Source organism: Hylobates moloch, unplaced genomic scaffold (genome assembly GCF_009828535.3).
Source record: "Hylobates moloch isolate HMO894 unplaced genomic scaffold, HMol_V3 SCAFFOLD_4, whole genome shotgun sequence".
NCBI classification, from domain to species: domain Eukaryota; kingdom Metazoa; phylum Chordata; class Mammalia; order Primates; family Hylobatidae; genus Hylobates; species Hylobates moloch.
This window is the reverse complement of record NW_026652279.1, coordinates 54,927,851-54,950,135: the sequence shown is the minus strand read 5'-3', so window position 1 is coordinate 54,950,135 and position 22,285 is coordinate 54,927,851. Positions and strand designations below refer to the sequence as shown.

The 22,285-nt window shown below is 36.0% G+C and overlaps 1 long non-coding RNA gene and 1 pseudogene across 1 annotated transcript; one reads left to right on the top strand and one right to left on the bottom strand.

Moving 5' to 3' along the window:
* Positions 1 to 6,855: 6,855 nt before the first annotated feature.
* LOC116466984 (uncharacterized) lies at positions 6,856 to 12,749 on the bottom strand. Its single transcript, XR_004247691.2, has 4 exons — positions 12,662 to 12,749; positions 12,420 to 12,548; positions 8,700 to 8,817; positions 6,856 to 8,007 (listed from the first exon to the last, which is right to left on the bottom strand). It is a non-coding gene; the product is annotated as an uncharacterized LOC116466984 (long non-coding RNA).
* A 5,414-nt stretch (positions 12,750 to 18,163) lies between these two features.
* Positions 18,164 to 18,726, top strand: LOC116466983 (rRNA-processing protein FCF1 homolog; annotated as a pseudogene).
* The last annotated feature ends 3,559 nt before the right edge of the window (positions 18,727 to 22,285 follow it).

Here is a 22,285-nt window from a genome sequence, read left to right as displayed (position 1 = left end):
CACATTCCACTGGCCAGAACTCAGTCTTTGACTTTAAGTCAGACAGGCTGAAGAGCTTCCTTTTGATAAATAATAGGCATGTTAGTTTTTAAGCAGAGAAATGACCAAGATGAAAGTTGGGAATTACATTGGCCATGCTGAGTAGAAGAACCTAGTGAAGGGATAAACTAGACACAGGGAGATCTGTTAAGAAGCTATTGCAGTAATGTGGGCAGAGAATGATGAGGCTCAGACTAAAGTAGTAGAAAAATAATAACAAGAAAATGATGAATTTGCGACATACATTGACTGACTTGTTGACTGAGCAGGAAAGAACCAAGTAATATTCTTGGGTTTTACAAATTTATAAAATTTGGGTGGGCTTTTAGTTAACTGATGCATTTTTTGTTGGTTTATTAGTTTTTTCTCACAGGGATTATGATAATAAAGATTTAAATGTGAAGGAAAGTTCGTAGAATGCAGTGTCTGTGGGAAGTCAGGGAAAGCTAATGAAGAGTCAAGAAAAAACAAAGGGAATGTTGTGAAATTCTGTAGATCACATTGAGGATTTTAAACTCAAAGTGTGATAGCAAATTAAGTGTCAAAAGAGGACAAATTATCTTCAAATATTTTCCCCTATTTGTTTTGTTGCTATTCTCCACAACTGCCAAACATTCAGATGTAAATAAAATGCTTGAATAAATAATTCCATTTTGGCTGTGGCAAATGGCTTACAGTATGCATTTTGGGAAATTCTGTAAAGATGTTATTTTTAGGGCTTTGAGGAGAAAAACTACCTGGGAGGCTAACTGGTCACCACTTAATCAGACAATTGATCTAATTGAAATAGCTTTAGTCACATTGTTGACACGTATTATAGCAATTAACTAATGCTCAATACGTTTAAAATACATCATGGAAAGTCCATTACTTAGACAAATAAGGGTGCCATTAATCCCTAAAAAAAGAATCTACATTTCAAAGCCTTCCTGCAGCCTTTCTGCAATTTATGAGAGACAGGGACATAGCAGCAGTACCAAGCACAGGGTGATCCTTTTAGTGGTAATAACAGCCAGAGTGATTAACTTAATGTGAGAGCATTTCCATTTCCTTGAGCATGTCATGTCGGCACCCCCTCTTGAGTCCCACCTGGGGCCAATTACCAGAAAATTCCAGAATATTCATATTCTCTCTGTACTGGGTCATTCACAATAAAAACAAAAGAGACTTCCTTTCTTTAGGTCTTCTAAACATTTAATTCCTTTTATGGAAAGAAACAAATTCACATACATCTCTCAGTTGTTCAACACAAACTTGGGAGAGGTACTTTTAGGTATCTATGCTGTTCCTAGGCAACAGGAACATTTTAAATAAAATTTTCATTAATTTCTCAACAATTATGCAATAATTTACACGTGCAAGTACTCTATCAAATACCTTTCATCATACACATTCATAAAGTAGAATTTGAAAAATATGCTCACACAGTAACAGATTCAGAGTGCAAAATGGAGCAGCAGAATTCCTAAACATGTCATTGCTAACAAATAATAAAGCACCAAAGAATACTTGAGCTACTATGAAGCAAGTACTCTTCACTGAGTCCTTGTCACAACCAAATAACGTAGGTGCTGATATTAATCTCTATTTAGAGATGAGTAAACTGAGGCACCAGAGGGTAAGTAACTTGCTGTAAGTCACACAGTTGGGAAATGACAGAGAAAATGCAGGGACTCGGCTGGCTGAAGGGTTCACCCTTTTAACCCCTTGATGTCTCTTGGAGCAGGAGCACAGAGAATATTCCAGTATCAGAAGCTACATATGTGGTTTATAGGATGGGAAGGGCATGGGCAAGAAAGGAGCACAAGGGGTGAAACGGAAGCGTTAGGCAAGGATCAGGTGATAAGATATTTGAATAATAGAAATTACAAAACTATTTGCTAATAATTCCAGTAACAACAGTGATAATCATAGGGCTGTGGATTTGCACAAAACATGCAGAAAGGTAACGGACAGATCAGGGTTGGAGCCTCAGCCATCTGCATCTATTTCCAGTCTTTTGAAAAATAAATACTGTTCAAGTAACTCTCCGTTGAGAGAGGCTGGGAAATAAAATTTGTTTACTTGTAATTAACATTGGTCATCTTTCCTGAATTGTTGCTTAGATGCCAAAGATTTCTATCTACATCTTGCTTTCAGAAAGTTTCTGCCAAGGATCAACCTCATATTACTGATTGCAGTTTCCTCAGTAAAATTGTCTGTGACCCATTCTCAAGACCTATCAAATAGAATGTTCTGTATCAACACATGTTTCTGTAAGACCAATTTTCTCTTGATTAAAAAATACATCTCAGAATCTGTGTACACAGGCAAATGTCTTTGCCACTATTGCTCCTCGTAAGTTGCAATCACCCATGCACTATATCACTTTTAACAAAACAACTAACTTTTATTTCTGATTATTAGAGCATAGGTAATTGAGAGCTATCTGTCATATGCAAGCTTTGAGCATACCAGAAATTTCATAAATACATACGATGCACACATTCTTTTTATACTTTCTTAAAGTGGTTAGATAGAAAACCAAAAGGGCCCCAGGCTAGATTTCCCAGCAAGGAGATACTGATATGGAGATAAACATGAAGGAAGATTATCAGGGAGTATTTTTGTTACTGAAACACCAGGGGCTCAGTCTAAGTCCCATTCCTCCCTCCACAGAAAGCCAATCACTGAGACAAAAAGTATTGCCAGGGAAGAAGGTTATTCAGATGCTGCAGCCAAGGAAAACAGGATATCGGTTTCAATGCATCTCCCCAACCAACTAAAATTAAGGTTTTCTATAGCAGGACAGAAATGTAACTATGTGTGGGAAAACAGGAATTAGTTGAGGGATGGGGGCAAGGGAGAGGTGTTAGGCCAACAGGAAGCCCGGTGGTCAGTTAAGCAATCGTGACGGAAGAGGGAACAAACAAACAATGATTTCTTTTCAGCCATATTAAAAGGCATCATCACATATTTCCAAGATTGGCTTCTAGATACAATAGTGACACCTGATTAGGTAACTATCATCAATAGAATCTCCAAACTAGAGCCACACTTGTACATATTTTATTTTCAAGTGCACACATGAAGGCCCATCATCAGTAATAAAAGGCTTAGGATAAAAATTTTAAAATCACTAGAAAGTTTCACAAGTTTTTATTGCTAATTAATCTAAGAGAATGTCACTAAATTTTAATAATGGTAAATACAACTAAAGTAGTTTGATAGAAATCCTATTTAATATAGTTTCCTTAAGGACAAGGCTAACGTTTCCTCAACATTAAAACTTTGTACCCATATCACAGTTTGTCCTCATTACTTAAGGAAAAGATCTGAAACCAACTCAAATTATTGATTAAACTAAATTACTTTGGAAAAAAACAATATTTAAAAATTTCTATTCTCACCTACTTTTCCAAATAACAAAATAAATATTGTACTATTGCTGTTCAGAACTTATAAAAATAAGTCTTTATTTTAAAACTCTGTATCTCTCTAGATCATTAGAAGTAAGCAAAACCAATCCAATTTTAAATGGCTGGTGTGCTCTATCTTTTTTTGGAGGCATGGCAAAGGTAGCTTAGGAATTTTAGCTAAATAGAGCAAATGATGAATTGTTGGAAATGCATACAAAACAAAATAACTACTACAGAACCAAATAAAAGCCTTCCATTAGAAACTAAAAACGTCGGTGGCTTTATATATATGTATGTATAGGTGAAACCCAAAGGAGAAAAAACAGCAAATAAATGAAAATTAAAAGGAGAAACATAAACAGAAAATCCACTCCAAATTTTTCTCTTACTCAATTTAACCTTGGAAGTTACGGTGTTACTCAGAGCCTACACACACACACACACACACACACACACACATACACACACACACACACACACACACACACTGAATATTTTGTTCCTGGTTCACAAATTAATGTCTTTATGTCCACCAGTACCACTATACATTTCATGCAATTAAGAAATTCACTTCAGGCCAGGCACAGTGGCTCACGCCTGTAATCCCAGCACTTTGGGAAGTCAAGACAGGAGGATCACTTGAGATCAGGAGTTTGAGACAAGCCTGGTCAACGTAGTGAAACCCTATCTCTATCAAAAATACAAAAATTAGCCAAGCATGGTGGTGTGTGCCTGTGGTCCCAGCTACTCAGGAGGCTGAGGCATAAGAATCGCTTGAACCTGGGAGGTGGAGGCTGCAGTGAGCTGAGATCCTACCACTGCACTCCAGCCTGGGTAACAGAGCAAGACTATCTCAAAAAAAAAAAAAAAGAATTCACTTCAGGCACATGACTAGTAAGTACCTTGATGTTAGTACTATCTACAAAGCAATATAAGCGTTTATGTGAAATTTGCTTGTACTGCTTTATAGATAAAGCAATCTAAAAGCATGCTAAATCTGGCTTCATGTTTAACTATATTAAAAAAGAATTGTCAAACTGTTAATTTATTTCTTTACAATATTTCTTATTTTACCTTAATCAAGACGAAGAGCTTTATCTATGGGCAATGTTAATTTGCCAGATTTCTCTAATTTTCTATCAGGTTTTAAAGAATAGTTTACTATCTAATCTTTTTGTTTGTTTGTTTTTTGAGACGAAGTCTCGCTCTGTCGCCCAGGCTGGAGTGCAGTAGTGCCATCTCGGCTCAGTACAAGCTCCGCCTCCCAGGTTTACGCCATTCTCCTGCCTCAGCCTCCTGAGTAGCTGGGACTACAGGCGCCCGCCACCAGGCCCCGCTAATTTTTTGTATTTTTAGTAGAGACGGGGTTTCACTTTGTTAGCCAGGATAGTCTCGATCTCCTGACCTCATGATCTGCCCACCTCTGCCTCTCAAAGTGCTGGGATTGCAGGCGTGAGCCACTGCGCCCAGCCCTAATATTTTTAACCTTCTATTTTCTCTTATGTACATGAAGGTGATAGACAGAGAAACAGAAAAAAAAAAAAAGTTCATATGACATGCTTACACTTTGTTTTGTCCTAAATTTTCTTTTTAAATACAAGTCATTTTACTATAGTACAAAAATTTACCATACAAGATTCTTTCTCATACAAAAATCTTTTCTTTAACCTTCCTTACCAAAAATATATCTTCATATCCATAACTTTTTCCTGTCTCTCTCCCATACTTACTGGTTCCTTTCTTCCTTATTTCATAAATAAGCTTTCCAAGTTCATAATTAGAATTAACCTTTAGGTAACTTCTGAATTAGACAAAATTACTATTTTTCTCAATAAAAACATATCTTTTTTGGCACATTTTATATATAAAATTTTATATTAACTAGAATTCTTATTCTTACTAATCTTAAATGTTAATGAAAACTAGGAGGCAAGAAATTCTGAACTATTTATTAGATATTAACCAGCATTTTATAGATGAGAACAGTTCACACTTTTTAAAAAACTGTTTCCCCATATCATAGCCCTTTTTTAATTGGAAGTGACCCAAACATCCAATGAGCATTGAAAATAATTTTAAGATTTTAAACTACACAAAAAGTTCACCTACAAGCATTTATCTCATTTACATGTTTTCAATTCTTTCATTTTTTAACAGTTTATTTAGATTACTTCCGAAAACTGAGATATTAAACAAAGTTAATAATCATTTTAAGTCACTTCATTGTTAACCACTTTTTATACCCTGTGAATATGACGTGCTCACCTAAGTGAGGACTTTAAAATTAAATATATAGGCATTTTCCCTAGTAACTCAGAAGATTCAGCTGTTTTCATTAAAACAACATTAAATTAGACTTATTTGTCAAATAAATCACTCAAACATAGATTATTTTATTTTGGCTGGGTTTATAGTTTTATAACCTTCTGTACTAAACCTTGACACCTCAAAATATCTAATAAAGACAAATATAAAACTCAGACAAAAATGTATGCTGACAATTCTGAAGACATTTCTACTTTTATTTTACCAATAATTTTAAAGCCATCTTTTTAATTGACTATTTTCTCAAGTCACATGAACTTGAAAAATGCTTGGACATATTCACTTAATTTATGAGTGCTTTTTTATTTATGAGCCAATCTGGTACCCTGTAAAAACAACACATATCATCTAGACCCATATACATATATACAAACAAAGACCCAATAGTTTTTACTTTAGAATTCTAGGCATGAGATAGCAATACAAACTCACTGGTTTACGAACATGTTCACATGGCTAACTTTTTTGCCCTGATAGATAATACAATGAAGGCTATGAACTAAAACTGGGTAAATCGGTTCCCATGGCAGTTTAACTTTTAAAGGCCAAACTTTCCCAGATTCCAAAGAACACTGGGGCCAAACAGCACCACAGAAGAGCATCACAGTACTAATCAGGCCCAACCCTGTTTAGAACAGCAGCATAAAAGCATACATACATGGACCTCCATCCTGCTTTCCCATTCAACAGCAAAATGAATTCAATTCTAAGACAGCACTACAATGCAAAGACATCGCGATCAGACAAGATCAGCCACACTCAGAGTGGTATGGCTGTAGGATTTCCCCTGCTCCGTCAACCCACAACTACATACAGACTAACCCAAAGAATGCACCCATGTGGGCTGCACTCTGGGATCAAACCCTGACCTCCCATAATTACATAGACATACACAAACAATCACCAAAACACAATCCAACTTCTGTAGCAATGAACAAGCCCCAAGAGTGTTCAAACTGAATCAGTCAAGGTGTTATCCTCTCTCCATCACTTTAGCTTGTTTAACCTGCAAACTGATACGCCTTTGGGATTTCCCAAATCGAGAGGAACAATTCCCACTGTCTAGTACCCATAAAAGACACTCACCTTTCTGGACATAGACGTCAAATTTCAAAGGCTGTTCTTCCTAGGCAATCAGGAACATGGTTGGGGTTGGCAGAAGTGGGCCCAAATCAGGAGAGACTAAAATCCACCTGTGGCCAAAATGGTCAGGTAGCTGCTTAGGGGGCTTCTGAAACTCTCCCAGCCCATGGCAGCTGAGTCACAAGCAATGCATTCACGGTCAGGAAACCAAAATTTGTTACCAAAACACCAGGAGTTTAGTCCCATTGCTTACTGCACAGAAAGCCAATCACTGAGACAAAAAGTATTGCCAGGGAAAAAGGCTATTCAGGTGCAACAGCCAAGGAGAGCAAAAAATCAGTCTCAAATCCATCTCCTCGACCAATTAAAATTAAGGGCTTCTATAGCAGGACAGAAATGTAACCATTTGTGGGAAAACAAGAATTAGGGAGGGGTAAGGGAGAGTAGTTGGCCAACAGGAAGCAGGTAGTCAGTTAGGTAATCAGGATGGATGAGGGGGATCTGACATCTCATTGTCCAGATGTCATGATCTGGTAAGTTTCCGTTCATTGATACTATCTGGGAGCCTTGATGATTGGATTCCTGAGAAAGGAACTCCCATAAGACAAATATAAGTTTTTGAAGTTTTAAGACTGGGAGGGCCAATTTCTATGTTTATTTAAAAACACTGTAAACATCAGTTCTATGAGACGATTGAGTTGGCTTCACTTTTTGTTTTTTTTGTTTTATTTTGTTTTGTTTTGTTTTTGAGATGGAGTCTTGCTCCGTTTCCCAGGCTGGAGTGCAGTGGCACGATCTTGGCTCACCGCAATTTCCTCCTCCCAGTTTCAAGTGATTCCCCTGCCTCAGCCTCCCAAGTAGCTGGGACTACAGGTGCGCACCACCACACCTGGCTAATTTTTTTGTATTTTAGTAGAGACAGTGTTTCACAATGTTGGCCAGGGTGGTCTCGATTTCCTGACTTCTTGATCTGCCCACCTCGTCCTCCCGAAGTGCTGGGATTACAGGCGTGAGCCGCTGCGCCTGGCAGAGCTGGCTTCACTTTTAGGGTCAAAGCAGCATAGGGCAGTGAGGAGAGTAGAGCTGAAATGCAGGTCCAATGAAAGTCCCAGGTAATCACACATCTCAGGACTGTGTTGCCATTCAGAGCTGTCCCAAGCTTCTGCAAATTTATGAAACACAAGGGTGTGTACATATATGTATATATATTTAAGATATATACATGCATGTGTGTATGTATTTAAATATGTATGTATATTTTTCTTAAAACCATGCATGATGACCAATTTTCTTTTTTTTGAGATGGAGTTTCACTCTTGTTGTCCAGGCTGGAGTGCAATGGCGCAATCTCGGCTCACCGCAACCTCCGCCTCCCAGGTTCAAGAGATTCTCCTGCCTCAGCCTCCCTAGTAGCTGGGATTACAGGCATGTGCCACCAAGCCTGGCTAATTTTGTATTTTTTAGTAGACACAGGGTTTCTCCATGTTGGTCAGGCTGGTCTTGAACTCCTGACCTCAGGTGATCCACCCGCCTTGGTCTCCCAAAGTGCTGGGATTACAGGCATGAGCCACTGTGCCCGGCAACCAATTTTAAATAATCTATCTTGTTGGATATTATACAAGTATTAGAAGATTATCTATAACAAGAGTTAATAAGCCTAATATTAAAATTAACTAAATTATACTTAATTATAAGATGTTAATTTTATAAGACATTAATTTTAGTATCTTAGACTTATAAGATATTAAGATCTTAGACTTATAAGATAATTACAGCTACACAGACATGTAGCTGGCAGCTTTAGTGCTATACCCTTAGTCATGGTTTAAAATAAACAGAAAACAAAAAACTCACATTTCCAGGTGTCAAAGAGCTCTCCCTTCTTGTAGAAGGTCAGTGTATTCTTGAACAAACAAACCAACCAACAAATAAGATTTTCTGTCATCTCTAATCCAACAGAATAGGTCTCCACCTAAAATGGATGATCAAATAGGCTATAAAACCAAATTCAGAAACATTTCTGGCACATTAGGAAATAACTTCTGAGTTACACAAAAACCAAAACCAGAAACAAAAACAAAAGCACAGAATCCACGGGAAAAAAGAAACAAAAGTCAGTGAAGGTAAAGTTCCATTGCCACTTGGAATTTGCTGCAGAAGCCAAGAGAGGATGTTTGCTTCCATGCCTACACACAGATTGGCTCTGGAAGGTGCATTTACAGGGATATCTTGGTGGAACCTCTAATTTGAATGAACTTATGCAAAGATTTCTTTAACTCATTGGCTAAAGGAAGACTGTAGACTGGTTCATTAACTCTATAAAAAATAAAATAGAAATGAATGCCTAAACTAAGATCTCCTTCAAAGAAGGAAAATTCCCAGCTTTGCAAAGTTCAACCTCAGAGCAGGCTGTTCTTCCTCTGATTCCTTCTTAATGAAAGCTGTACTGGCTCAGGGATCTACTTCCATCTGTACTGGCCAGATACCATGAGCCATTCTATTCTATCTTTAACCATGCTCAGCTGCCTTTCTGGATTATTCAAGTTATCTCCTGAAATACCTCTCATTGTTTTTGCTAGTACTTTGGTTAAAACTTTTTATTTTATTTAACTCTATTATTTTTCTCAAAATGAACATTCTTTCATTTTGCAGAATGCAGTGTACATAAATTTCCTCAAATGCATGTAATGTGTTACACTAGAAACACATAGTTTCTCCTCTTTCCATGATTGCTGTAAATCAAAAGTAGAAATTAAATGGCTGAACTCAACCTCTTACGGGCTAAGAACCATAAAAGTATTCAAACTCTGTTCAAAATTTATTCTTGGTGGAACCAAGAATCCACGAGCCTCTTTTACATGGTGTCTACTTTGATGGAAACTCACCCATGCATGATGACTTCTCCCCTGCATCAGTCTCATTCTGACAAATAAGAGCAGCATACTGGCAGCTACAAAAGAGAATATATATTGAATCAAGGAGTATTTTCAAAATTTTTCTCTCTTAGGTGCTTAGGGAATTATATCCAGTAAATAATAAAGCACTCCACAACTTATTCTAAAAAATTTTCTGATTTAAAGTTTCTGACACAGCATGATACGGTTGATTGTGCCAATGGATTTTCCTCCTTAAGTCAAGAAAAACTGCACAACAATAATTACCTAATTAAGATTTGCATAATTATGATTACTAAATCCAAGAGAACTATTGTAGTAACAATATAACAACTTATCTAAGGCCAATTAAGTTGTGTTTCCATTCTGCTTTAATTTATTTTAATCCAAAAAAGCAATAAACCTGATATGTCTAGTTGATGACTTCATTAACTACAGTATAATAAGAAGTTTGAAATTGTTATGATGCCGAAAACCTCAATGCCCTTCAAGGGCAGCATCTTTATTCTTTATTTCTTAAATAGCTTAGAATTTTCACCACTTTCATAAGAAAGGCTATATCCCAAATTAATATTAACGTGCAACAAAACTTCATGATTCCAGGATTTTTGTTTAATAACGAGAAAGGGAAAGAACAGGGTAATGTCACTTTCAGTGAAATGGAAAGAATTAGTTTTATATCTTTGACAGTCAGATTGGAAAAGCAGCAACGCAAAATTGAAACTCTGTTCACTTTATGAAAGGAGCAAAAGCATTCAAGGACATAGAAAATAGGATCAAAGAGAAGGTGTGAGATAGATTTTATCCAAGGTCTTTGATTTATGTGTTTTGAAAACATCTCTAAGACTTCTTGAAGAGGAGGACAAATGTTAAAATCTTCAAGTGGGTTTCATAGTTCAAAATCAAAGGCACCCCACACAATTACAAAGAGGAAAATCAGAAAATCACAGAGATATATTGAGCTAGAGTGGCTTAATCAGAATGATAAAAATATGAAAACTTTCTTTTTTTATATTCTTAGTTTTAAAAAATGTATTGGTTTCATGGCTGCCAAACATGTGGTCGCATGATCACTCATGTTTTGTCAACAATACCACACAATTTGAGAAGCTGTTAATATCCACAGCTATCCACTCTCCTTTGAATCCTCAATTCTTCTTCCCAATATTTTTTATCACAATTAAGTATCTAACTCTTCATTCACCCATTTTTTACATCTATCTTAATTTACCAAATAATTTTCTTTTCAGAGATAAATTGACATAGCTATTTCCTTTCACTTTAAGAATATTTGGCCTCAATATGGTGATATCTTCAGTTTAAAAAAACCTACAAAAATTTTCTATTAAATTCAAGAGACCTGCATTTACTTTCTTTAGAACAATCAATGTTTAACATTTCATGAGGATGATGGGTTCACACAGTTTTATAAAGCTGTCATCCATAACATTTTAGAGATTTGACCCAAGCATTTCAAGCTATGAAAAAACTTTGATATTTAACTAAAATATCATCAAATGGGACTCGATTTAATGTTTTTATACTTAATTATTTAATATCTAGACATCTCTAAGCATTTATTTTTCTACTTCCTATCCCTGTACATCAGTAGTTCTTTTTTTTTTTTTTTCCATTCTAACACCTGTTTACATGCAAAACAATCACACACCCAGGTATTAAAGTTGGGCTGTCCATAAAAGTTGGGATTATAGGCTGGGCGCGGTGGCTCAGGTCTGTAATCCCAGCACTTTGGGAGGCCGAGGCGGGTGGATCATGAGGTCAGGAGATCGAGACCATCCTGGCTAACACGGTGAAACCCTGTCTCTACTAAAAATACAAAAAATTAGCCGGGCGTGGTGGTGGGCGCCTGTAGTCCCAGCTACTCGAGAGGCTGAGGCAGGAGAATGGCGTGAACCCGGGAGGCGGAGCTTGCAGTGAGCCGAGATTGTGCCACTGCACCCAGCCTAGGTGACACAGCAAGACTCCGTCTCAAAAAAAAAAAAAAAGTTGGGATTATACACATTTGCTAATATGGGCTATCACTAATTTCATTTCTTTCTCACAACGATTAGAAACAAATATGTGAGAACTGATGTCTTTGATTATCACCACTGGAATGCAGCAAATGTTTACAGAGAAACCCCGTTGCTCATGGGGTTTCTCCTTGATACTTTTAGTCCCCTTGATATTTTTACTCAGAACATGTCAGAAAAATACAATACTCACTAAAATAGGAAAGTGTCATAATCACTGACTCCCCAGACAGAAGCTTCTTTTACAGAAGAATAAACTGATTCTTTAGAAATAAAAGTTACTTTCCCAAATTGGTAATACAGATTTTGATTAAAAATGAGTGCCTTTCCTATACTACTAAGCTGGGCTTTGTTATTTCTTTCATTTTAAAGATCCTTTGGTATTCTGGATTTCTCTCTATAGCTCCTTCTTACTTTTACTTATAATTACTGTGTGTTACCCTTCAGTTCCCTAAAGTTGAACAACTCTGGCTTGTGAGCTTATTAAAAAAATTTTAAGGATGGATAATCTTTATGAACAGCAGGGTAGTATTATTAACATTACCCATTTAGCATATATAAGCATTTTTCAAATGACCAAATAATTTAAGATTTAATGTTAAGTCAAAAGCCAGTGAGTCACACCACCTTTGCCTTCTTATGCTTACTTTTAAAGATTGTCTTAGCGTGGGAAGAAGTTCTCAGTGTTCACTGTCGTCCCTTTCCCTAACGCAATCTCTTCTTTTGTTTGTCAAGACTTCTACATTTCTTTCTTGCCTCAAGGAAACAATCTTACTCTATAACAGTTAGAGAGGAAAAATAAAATAAAAACCTTTCTGATTCGAGAAGGCAATTGAATAAACAATCTGTAAAACATTTTTTTTTGTTACAGAGTTTCAGGAATAATTACCATTTTTGAACAGCTTCTGCATTGAAGCATATTTCTTATAGTTTCTTAGTCTGAGTTTGGAGCTCAACGTCTCTCATCCTAAACTCCAAATCAAAGAAAATGGGGGCACCAAAGCACATAGATGTTTAGAGTTTAGCAGTTTTAACATACAAACTACCGTCAGACAATTAGAACTGCTGTATTTGGCTATAATTCTTAAAAGTCCAATTTAAGACGTGTTTAAGACTTACAGAAGGATGCTACTGAAATGAAGATGCAAAATCTGAGCCTAAACTTTTTCTAATAATTGTCATTAAAACATCAATGGCTTTGCTTTCATGGCCCAAATCTTATGGAACTCGATCAATATTAAGTTCAGCAAGTGTTTCATTTGTAGTTTACATGTAGTTACAATAACAGTCACCAATTCAAAATGATGTTTGTCAACTCTAAAAATAGTGTGAGATTTTGTGTTTATTTATCTTTATTATAGTAAAGGTTCATGATAAAGACATTAAACAGTTCAAAATACCAGTGTTAAAATATTCAAACATTAACTCACCAGTAATATGTTTGAATTAAAACTAGAGTTTATCTTCTCTTAAGAGTTAAAGCATTAATTCAAGCATATCCTTGATAGATACTAGAAACTATCATGGCTCTCTTTCTCCCTTCCTCTCTTGTTAAGAAAACATGAGCTACTTCACCTGAAAGGTATTTCTATTTTGCAAAAAAAAAATAACATTTACAATCCTTCACATCCAATTTGTATTTCATAAAATAATTTCTTCTTTCATCAAACAATTAATGAATACCTATTACATAAATGCTATGCCTGTCCTCACGGTGTTTACAGTCTAGTGCTAATCATGGGCATAAAAAGGGGCAACAGGTAATTTGAGACGAAGTGGAGTGTTAAAGGAGCCATTGGGAAAGTACGTTTGACCTGAATTCACAGCCAGAAAAGGCTTCCTGGAGGAGTTGGCAATCTGAAAAAAGAACAGCAGTTAGCCAGATGAGGTGAGAAAAATAGCTTCTAGACAAAAAGAGCAGCATGAACAGTATATGGGAGAGTCAGGAGGAGAAAAGGGAAAATGAGAGAGTGATTAGAGCATCTAAGGAAGTGAAAGAATACAATGAGAAATGAAGCTAGAGTACAAACCAGTGGCCTCAATACACAAGAGTACTGTGGTTTGAATGTCCCCTCCAGAACTCATGTCGAAATTTAATTGCCATTGTGACAGTATTAAAAAGTAGGATTTTTAAAGAAGTGATTAAGGCATAATGAGCCTGCCTTCATGAACAATTATGCTACTATCTGGAGAGTAGTCTCCCTGTAAAAGGGTAAGTTTGACCCCCATTTTCTGTCTCGCATGCATTTTTTCTTGCCAAGTGATACCTTCTACCACGTTATGACACAGCAAGAAGATCTTTACCAGATGCAGCCCCTCAATCTTCAATTCGCCAACTTCTAGAACTATGAGCTAAATCAATCTTTTTATTTAAGAAATTGTCCAGTCTGTGTTAATTCTGTTATAACAGCAGAAAACAGGCTAAGACATGGAGCTTTTCATACTATGTTGTAAAAAATGGTTTTGTTTTTATCCTAGCATCAATGAAGGGTCACTGGATGATTTTAGATAGGAATGTGGCATGATTAGATTTGTGGTTTACAAAGAGGGCTATAGCTGATTGTTTCACTGCCAGTCCAGCTTCAATACAGAGAATGAATTTGAAGGGAGTCATCCTGGATTTAAGACCATTTAGAAGTCTATTGCCAAAATATAGAGAAAAGAGAAAACTGGACTAGATAGAGGAGTGTTGGTGCATATGGAGAAAGATTTATAAAGAAATTCAATTTAATGTGCTTTTCAGGTCCATAATGATTTGGGGAAGGGAAGGAGATGGAATAAGTAAAGATGACTTTGACTTAGGCAAAGGGTGCGTGGAAATGACATTAAATGCATGGGTAAAACCGTGCACCTTTGAAGGTGCAAACATGAGTTCAGTCTGAGACATGTTATATGTGAGATGTCTATGGATTATTTGTGTAAAAATTCAATAGCAGAGTCAGGAATATAATAGAGATTTTTATAATCTGCTGAGGGAATTATCTTGATTGCACAGGATAAGAAATACAATGGTAATTTTTAGGATTTACTTTGGGATTGATCCCGATTACTAAGAATAAAACCTGAGAAGCCCCAATAATTAAGGAAAGAGCATAGAGTAAAACCTGAAAGGGAATTCGAAAAGAAATAGCCAGACACTTAAGAAATATAAAATGCAACAATATAGTATTATAGAATCCAAGGAAAGCAGATGCCATATTTGATAGGTAAAGTAATGGCTCTCAAATGAGATTCACATTCTAAATCCCAGGAACTGTGAATATGATATATTATACAACAAAAGGGACTTTGCAGAGATGATTAAGTGAAGGACCCTAAAATGGGAGATTTAACTAGATTATTACCTCGGCAATCCCAATGTCATCACAAGTGTCCTTATAAGACAGAAGCAGGAGAGTTAGAGTCAGAGAAAGGGATATGGTAACGAAAACAGACGGGGTGGTGTACGAAAGAGACTGGGAGAGAAAAAGAGATGAACCAGAAAACTCAGATGGCTTCTAGAAGCTGAAAAAGGCCAGGAAATGGATTCTCCCCTAGAGAGACGAAATGCGGCTTTGCCAATTCATTTCAGACCTCTGACCTCCAGGATGTAAGATATATTTGTGTTGTTTTAGGTCACACATTTTGTGGCAATTTGCAACAGTAGTAGGAAACTAATACCCTATATGAGTTGACTTAGGCAATAGAGAATTTATTAATTACTTTTAAAAGAGAAGGAATCTTTTCAAAAAAAAAATTGTGAAATTGCAGTGTTTTTGAGTAATTAAAAAGAATAAGTCATCCTTTTGAATCTTCATTGGTTACATCGCTGCCCTGGGTGTTTCGGGTTGCTAGCTTCTTCAGCTCCAAATCTGGGATTTATGAAGCAAAAAGAAAACCCAAGGAACTCTCCAGTGTGTTACTTCTTGGTCTCCAGATTCTTAGCTGGTCTACTTTCCTCTTTCTACCTTTTGTAGCCTTCTTCTGTTTTTTATGCATAATGTTCAGGGGTTTTAGCTGTACTTGGCAGGAAGAATTGGGAGGAAAGCTCCAAAATTGAGTTAATTTTATTTTTTAAAATTTTTGTTTATCTGTGCTTTCCAATATTTTTCCATTGGACATGAATTACTTGTGTTTTAAATAAACGTGTTTTTACATCATAATGCCTACATTGGTACTTTACATGGTACATAGTAATTAATATACAAATTGAAATTTATTTTGCATAGAATACAAAATCTGAAACCAAGAAAAATAAACAAATATGATAAATGTTCCCAATCCTATTTCATCTGTGATCTGTGAATCATCAATGACATCACCTCTCAAATGGAATTTTCTTTTTTTTCTTTTTTCCTTTTTTTTTTTTTTTTGAGACGGAGTCCCGCTCTGTCACCCAGGCTGGAGTGCAATGGCAGGATCTTGGCTCACTGCAAGCTCCGCCTCCCGGGTTCACGCCCTTCTCCTGCCTCAGCCTGTGGAGTAACTGGGACTACAGGCGCCCGCCACCACGCTCGGCTAATTTTTTTGTATTTTTATTAGAGACGGGGTTTCACCGAGTTAGCCAGGATGGTCTCGATTTCCTGACCTCGTGATCCGCCCGCCTCGGCCTCCCAAAGAGTTGAGATTACAGGTGTGAGCGGCCTCGCACAGCCTCAAATGGAATTTTCTAAAATACATCCTATACAAGGTGATTTTCAAAATACTTCACAACTGGTATGGCACAGGCAGAAACTAATAAAGTGACTGTCTGGCAGTCAGAAAGGATACTGGCTAGTACAATATAGTGAGGCGTATCAGTCCTACAACAGTGAAGCTGATAAAATTCCTAAGAAAGAAAAGAGTTCCATGGACAATGATCTTTGGGAAATAATGCTTATCACTTCCTTCTCTTCAGAATTCTTTTCAGAAAAAAAAGTATTTTTAGCTTTATTAAATCTAGATTTTTATTTTATCATGAAGTTGTTTTCGTATCACACCCACTCCCCACACACATATTCACAACCTAGAGAATACAATTTGAAATGTTCTCTCAAGTGCTTTTATGCTGCTATCCTGCCAACTCATTTCTTGTCCATATCCTTTTCTTCCAGTTAAGAATTATTGCCGCTCAAATAGAATTTATTCCGTAAAATTACTTATTCTATATCTTAGTGTGCTTAAGAAAAATGGCACATCTAAAATTAAGTCATATGAGACATTAACAGTTCCCTGGATCTATGGATACATTTATTTACTGGTGCATATTAGCAATAAGTAAATGCAGCATGGGCCGGGCACAGTGGCTCACGCCTGTAACCCCAGCAGTTTGGGAGGCCAAGATGGTCAGGTCACCTGAGGTCAGAAGTTTGAGACAAGCCTGGCCAACATGGTGAAACCCCATTGCTACTAAAAATACAAAAATTAGCCAGGCATGGTGGCGCATGGCTATAGGCTCAGCTACATGGGAGGCTGAGGTGGGAGGATTGCTTGAGCTCGGGGGGCAAAGGTTGCAGTAAGCCGAGATTGTGCCAGTGCATTCCCACCTGGGCTCTGTCTCAAAAAATAAAATAAGTAAATTTGGCATATTAGAAAAAGGTGAAAGTGATGAGTTCAGAGCTAAAATCACAGATAGATTTTCTGCAATATCATCCCTTCTCACTTGGTAACAGCTCCTTGTGGAAAATTCTGCAGCTGTATCTTGGCTCAGATACTACAAAGTTTAGTAAAAATCTGCCATCATCATAAGATGAATAAATGAAGACCCGTGTACCAAGTACTTTATGCCTCATGTATGGAGTAAGGTTGAATAAGAATTATAAGACATTGATCTAATTCTTTTTCATATTTAAAGTGATATTTTGTTTTTAGAGAGAAAATAAAATCTAGAAGCTTTCTCAGTCCCTCTGCTATTGGAGATGTGATAGGAACCAACTTCTGTCTGACACTCATATTGTCATTATGTCTATATCATATTGCAACACTTAGATAACCTATGAAAGGAAGTTAACTGGTGTGTAATGAGATATTTCCAGAGGTAATTATATCAAAGAAGAACAGATCTCTTTATGGAAGGGGATCCAGCAGATAATGCAAAACTATTAATAAAGATAAGAACGGAGAGAGGAAAAACCACAATGTGTCACTGAAAAGGATGTAAAATTAAACTTCAAAATACATGAAGATAACGAATATTACAAATAGGCAAACCAGTCAACCAAACCAAACCAAAAATAGATATTACAAAAATTGAACAGGTAGATATAAAAATAAACCAATCAACATTTTTGGAAGTTAAGAATACGATCATTGAAATTAAAATTTAATAAGCCATATACAGTACTGTTGAATAAAGGAATAATTCAATTTAAAGATAATAATAGGAGAAACGAGACTGTGGCATGAACATGGGGAAGCAAAATAAAACAGGAAGTATGCGACCATGAAGTGAATGCTTAGTCTTAGAGATCAGAGGCTTAAAGAATAGGATACATTAAAACCTAAAAAGAAAGAAAAATAGTATCCCAGCATGCTAAAGAAAAGAAAAGTTCCTCAACACCCTTCCTGGTTATTTTTCCAATATAATACACAGCTGGGCCCACCTTACCACCTCCTGTTTGATACCAACTTTATCAAATTTTCCATTAAAACCAAACTGGACTTAGTGTAGTCAATGATGGACTGTCTGTATGCCAAGTGTATCCCTTGTATAACTGATTGTGTAATGGCTGAAACTGGGAAATTAGGGCAGAAGTATCGAGCAGCTGTAAGGATTGTTAAGGATCCAATATTTGAATGATTACCGGGGACACACAAACCTATGCAGATGACAGCTTAGTACAGAGAGTAACTCACAAGTGTTACATTGTGTCTTTGGTTGACCAGGACCTTAAAAAAAGAATCCAAAAGAATCCTGGAGTTCCTAACACGTACATTTCTAACCATAGATAAAACTCTGAACAGATGTCAGGTGACTATGGAGCCCCTAGGTTCTAACTCTTATAAGACAAAGTTCCTCTGCCTTTCTTCGACCAGCTTTCTATTGTTTCCAGTTCATTAAACATTCAGTAGCTTGATATATTCTTCCATTTACCCGTTGGCTCTGTTATGAGTTGAGTATGGTTAAATATGCTCACTTTCTGATGCTGTTTTGAAATTGATGTTTTGTCTCATTTAAAAATTTTAGGCCAGGCGCAGTGGCTCACACCTGTAATCCCAGCACTTTGGGAGGCCAAGGCAGGTGGATCACCTGAGGTCAGGAGTTCAAGACCAGCCTGACCAATATGATGAAACCCCATCTCTACTAAAAATACAAAAATTAGCCAGGTGTGGTGGCATGCGCCTGTAATCCCAGCTACCTGGAAGGCTGAGGCAGGATAATCGCTTGAACCTGGGAGGTAGAGGTTGCAGTGAGCCTAGATCATGCCATTGCACTCCAGCCTGGGCAACAAGAGCGAAACTCTGCCTCAAAAAAAAAAAAATAATAATAATTAAATAATGATCAAAGTGTACAAAATCCTAGGAAGAATATGCCTTATACTTTTTTCTAAGTTCTGTTGCACAGTGTGGTGAATATGGTTAATAATAAAGTATCACACATTTCAAAATTGCTACGAGAGTAAATTTCAAATGTTCTTAACATGAAAATGTTAAGTATTTAAAGTGATGGGTATGTTAACTAACTTGATTTAATTAATTATTCGACATTGCATCCATAGATTATGACATAACTTTGTAACCCATAAATTTACACAATTATAAATTGTCAGTTTACAATAAAAAGTGGCATATTTTTAGAAAAAAAAAAACCAATAGAGTATTCACTATAAACAGAAGGCAGAGTTTAAAATATTTAGAAAGAAAAGAAGGAAGGAAAGAAAGAAAAAAAGAAGAAAGAAGGCAGGGAGAAAGAGAGGGATGAAGGAAGAAGGAGAAGAAAGAAGACAGTTTGCAGACACAGGAAATAGTCGAAAATTTACAAGATAGATTGAATGGGACTTTCTCCACCACTTCTTTTCCCTGCCAAAAAAGGGAAGAGAAGTAATGACAGAAGAGATAACGACTGATTTTTTTTTTTTTTTTTTTTCAAAATGAAGAGAGGAGACGTAAAATCAAAAGGATATCCAGTTCCAAGGCTGGAGTTTTTAAAGTTCACCTTAGAAATGACACGGTAAAATACAAATTTGAAAAGTTACCATAAAGTAAAAACAGTTACTTACCAAAGAATAGTAATCGCATTGGCAGTAAACTTTTTAGCAAAAATAAATAAACGCTAGAAAATATTGGCATAACATCTTCAAATAGCTGAAGGAATTCCACACTAGTGCAACCATCATCCAAGAGTAATTACATTTGGCAATGCCGGAGACTGAATTCTCTGAGAGGGTCTCCTACAAAAACACAACTAAATGATGAATAACATATTTCTCAGTGCATGCTCAGCTCCAGGGAGCAGGGGAAATCTGTTATCCCTCCCTCAGAAGGACTTGAGTAGTAGTTGAAAGTGCGTGCTGTGAGAGGTAAGCAAGTGAGAGAAATGTGATTGCTCCTCAAGCAGGTGGCTTTAATATGAGCAGGTGCCCTTAATATGAGCAGGTGCCCTTAATATGAGCAGGTGCCCTTAATATGAGCAGGTGCCCTTAATATTACTGCAATTACACATTAAATTTTTGGCCGACAACGAAGTAAGGAAGCTGAAGCTGAAATGCCTATCTTAAGCTAGGATACCCTAAAAGGTACTCCAGAGACCCTTAACAGAAACAAAAGCTGAAGAAAAGCATTCCCAATGTAAGGCCACACTATTCCCAGACTAAAGTCAATCTGTAAGTTTCTAAATACTATCAAGCAAATAAGGAGATGAGATATCATGAATGAGGCAGCAGAAAAAAGAGAAAAAAAAAGATTTAGCCCATAAAAACCTTAAGATAATTAAATGCTCAGATGCAAAATGTAGAATAGCCAATGTATAAAAAAATAAAAGCTGAATTCACTGATGGACCAAGCCACAAGAGACTTTCATAAATGAGGAGGAAATTCGAGAAAAGCAACCAAATGGAACTTCTAGATGTTGAAAATATAATGGCTGAAATGAAGTAAAAACTAATTAAACAGGTTAAATAGCAGAAAAAGCATAGCCAAAGAGATAACGGTAAAGGTATATCTGAAAAATTACCCACAAAACAAGAGCAGAGAGCCAGGGGAATGGAAATATGAAAATGGAGATATATACATGTAGGATTGAATGAAAATGTTCAATCCAAAGTACCGCTCTGAGTAGAGTCCTAGAAAAAGAGAAAAGAGGGAATAGAAGAGAGGCTTGCCAATAAATGTATGAACTTAGGAAAAAATGATAAATTTATTAAAAATAGAACTACAAACTTTCAATCAGGAAGTAGAAAGTCTGAATAGTCCTAAAGTTATTATAAAAATTGATCAATGCCTAAAGAAAGAAAAATTCCAGGCCCAAGTGATTTAACATGCAAGCTCTAATATACTTTTGATGATAATATATCGTCAATCTAATATAAAGTCTTCCAGATAATGGAAAACTAAAGGGGGAGGATATTGCCCAAATCATTCAATGAGACCAGTATAACCTTGATACATAGACATGATAAGGAGAGTTAAAAAAAAAAATGGAAAATGACAGGCCAGTCTCTCTCATTCATAAATATACAAACAAAAGTTTTAAAGAAAATATTACCAATCTAAATTTAAAAATTTATAAACTATACAATCTACTAAGAGCAATTTATCATTATCCCAGAAATTCACGAATGATTTATTACAAATAAAATTACAGAAAATGGAAAGAAAAGCATATGATCATCTTGAGAGAAAAACTTATTTGAGGAAAAATAGACACTTATTCAGAATAAAAATTCTTTAAATTTAAAAAACTCTCCAAATAATTTGATGAAAAACAGACACTGATTCAGGAGAAAAATTCTTAGCAAAATAAAAAGGGAAATGAACTTAACCTGATAAAAGATATCTGCCAAAAGCCTATAGCAAATGTTATTGTTAATGGTGAAATATTAGAAGCATCTCTTTCAAAGATAGAAATTTAGCAAAGAATCAATAGCTTCAAATTAACATTCAGTTGGAATGTCTAACTAGCAGCATCAGACTAGAAAAATCATGGGAAACTAAGGATGTGAAGAGAACAGACAAAACATATTATTCAAAGATGATATAATGGAGAAAACACAAAATAATCTATCTAAAATTTGTAGAAATTGGTTAAAGTAAAGCCAGGTGGTTTGTTATAAGATTAATATGTAAAAATTATTTGTGTATTTATCTCATCAAACAACAATTAGGAAAAAGAAGCCTTGTATAAGTGACATTTGTGACAGCAACAAATATTGTAAGAATCCTAGGAATATACCTAAAAAATATTTCAAAATTATATGGAGAAAATTATGTGAGCATAAAAAGATATTCCAAATGATTAATGAAAATATTACATATTTTTGAATAAAGAGATATTCTTAATGTCAGCTCTTTCCTAAGTGATGTGAAGAGTCAGTGCATTCCCAATCAAAATTACCAT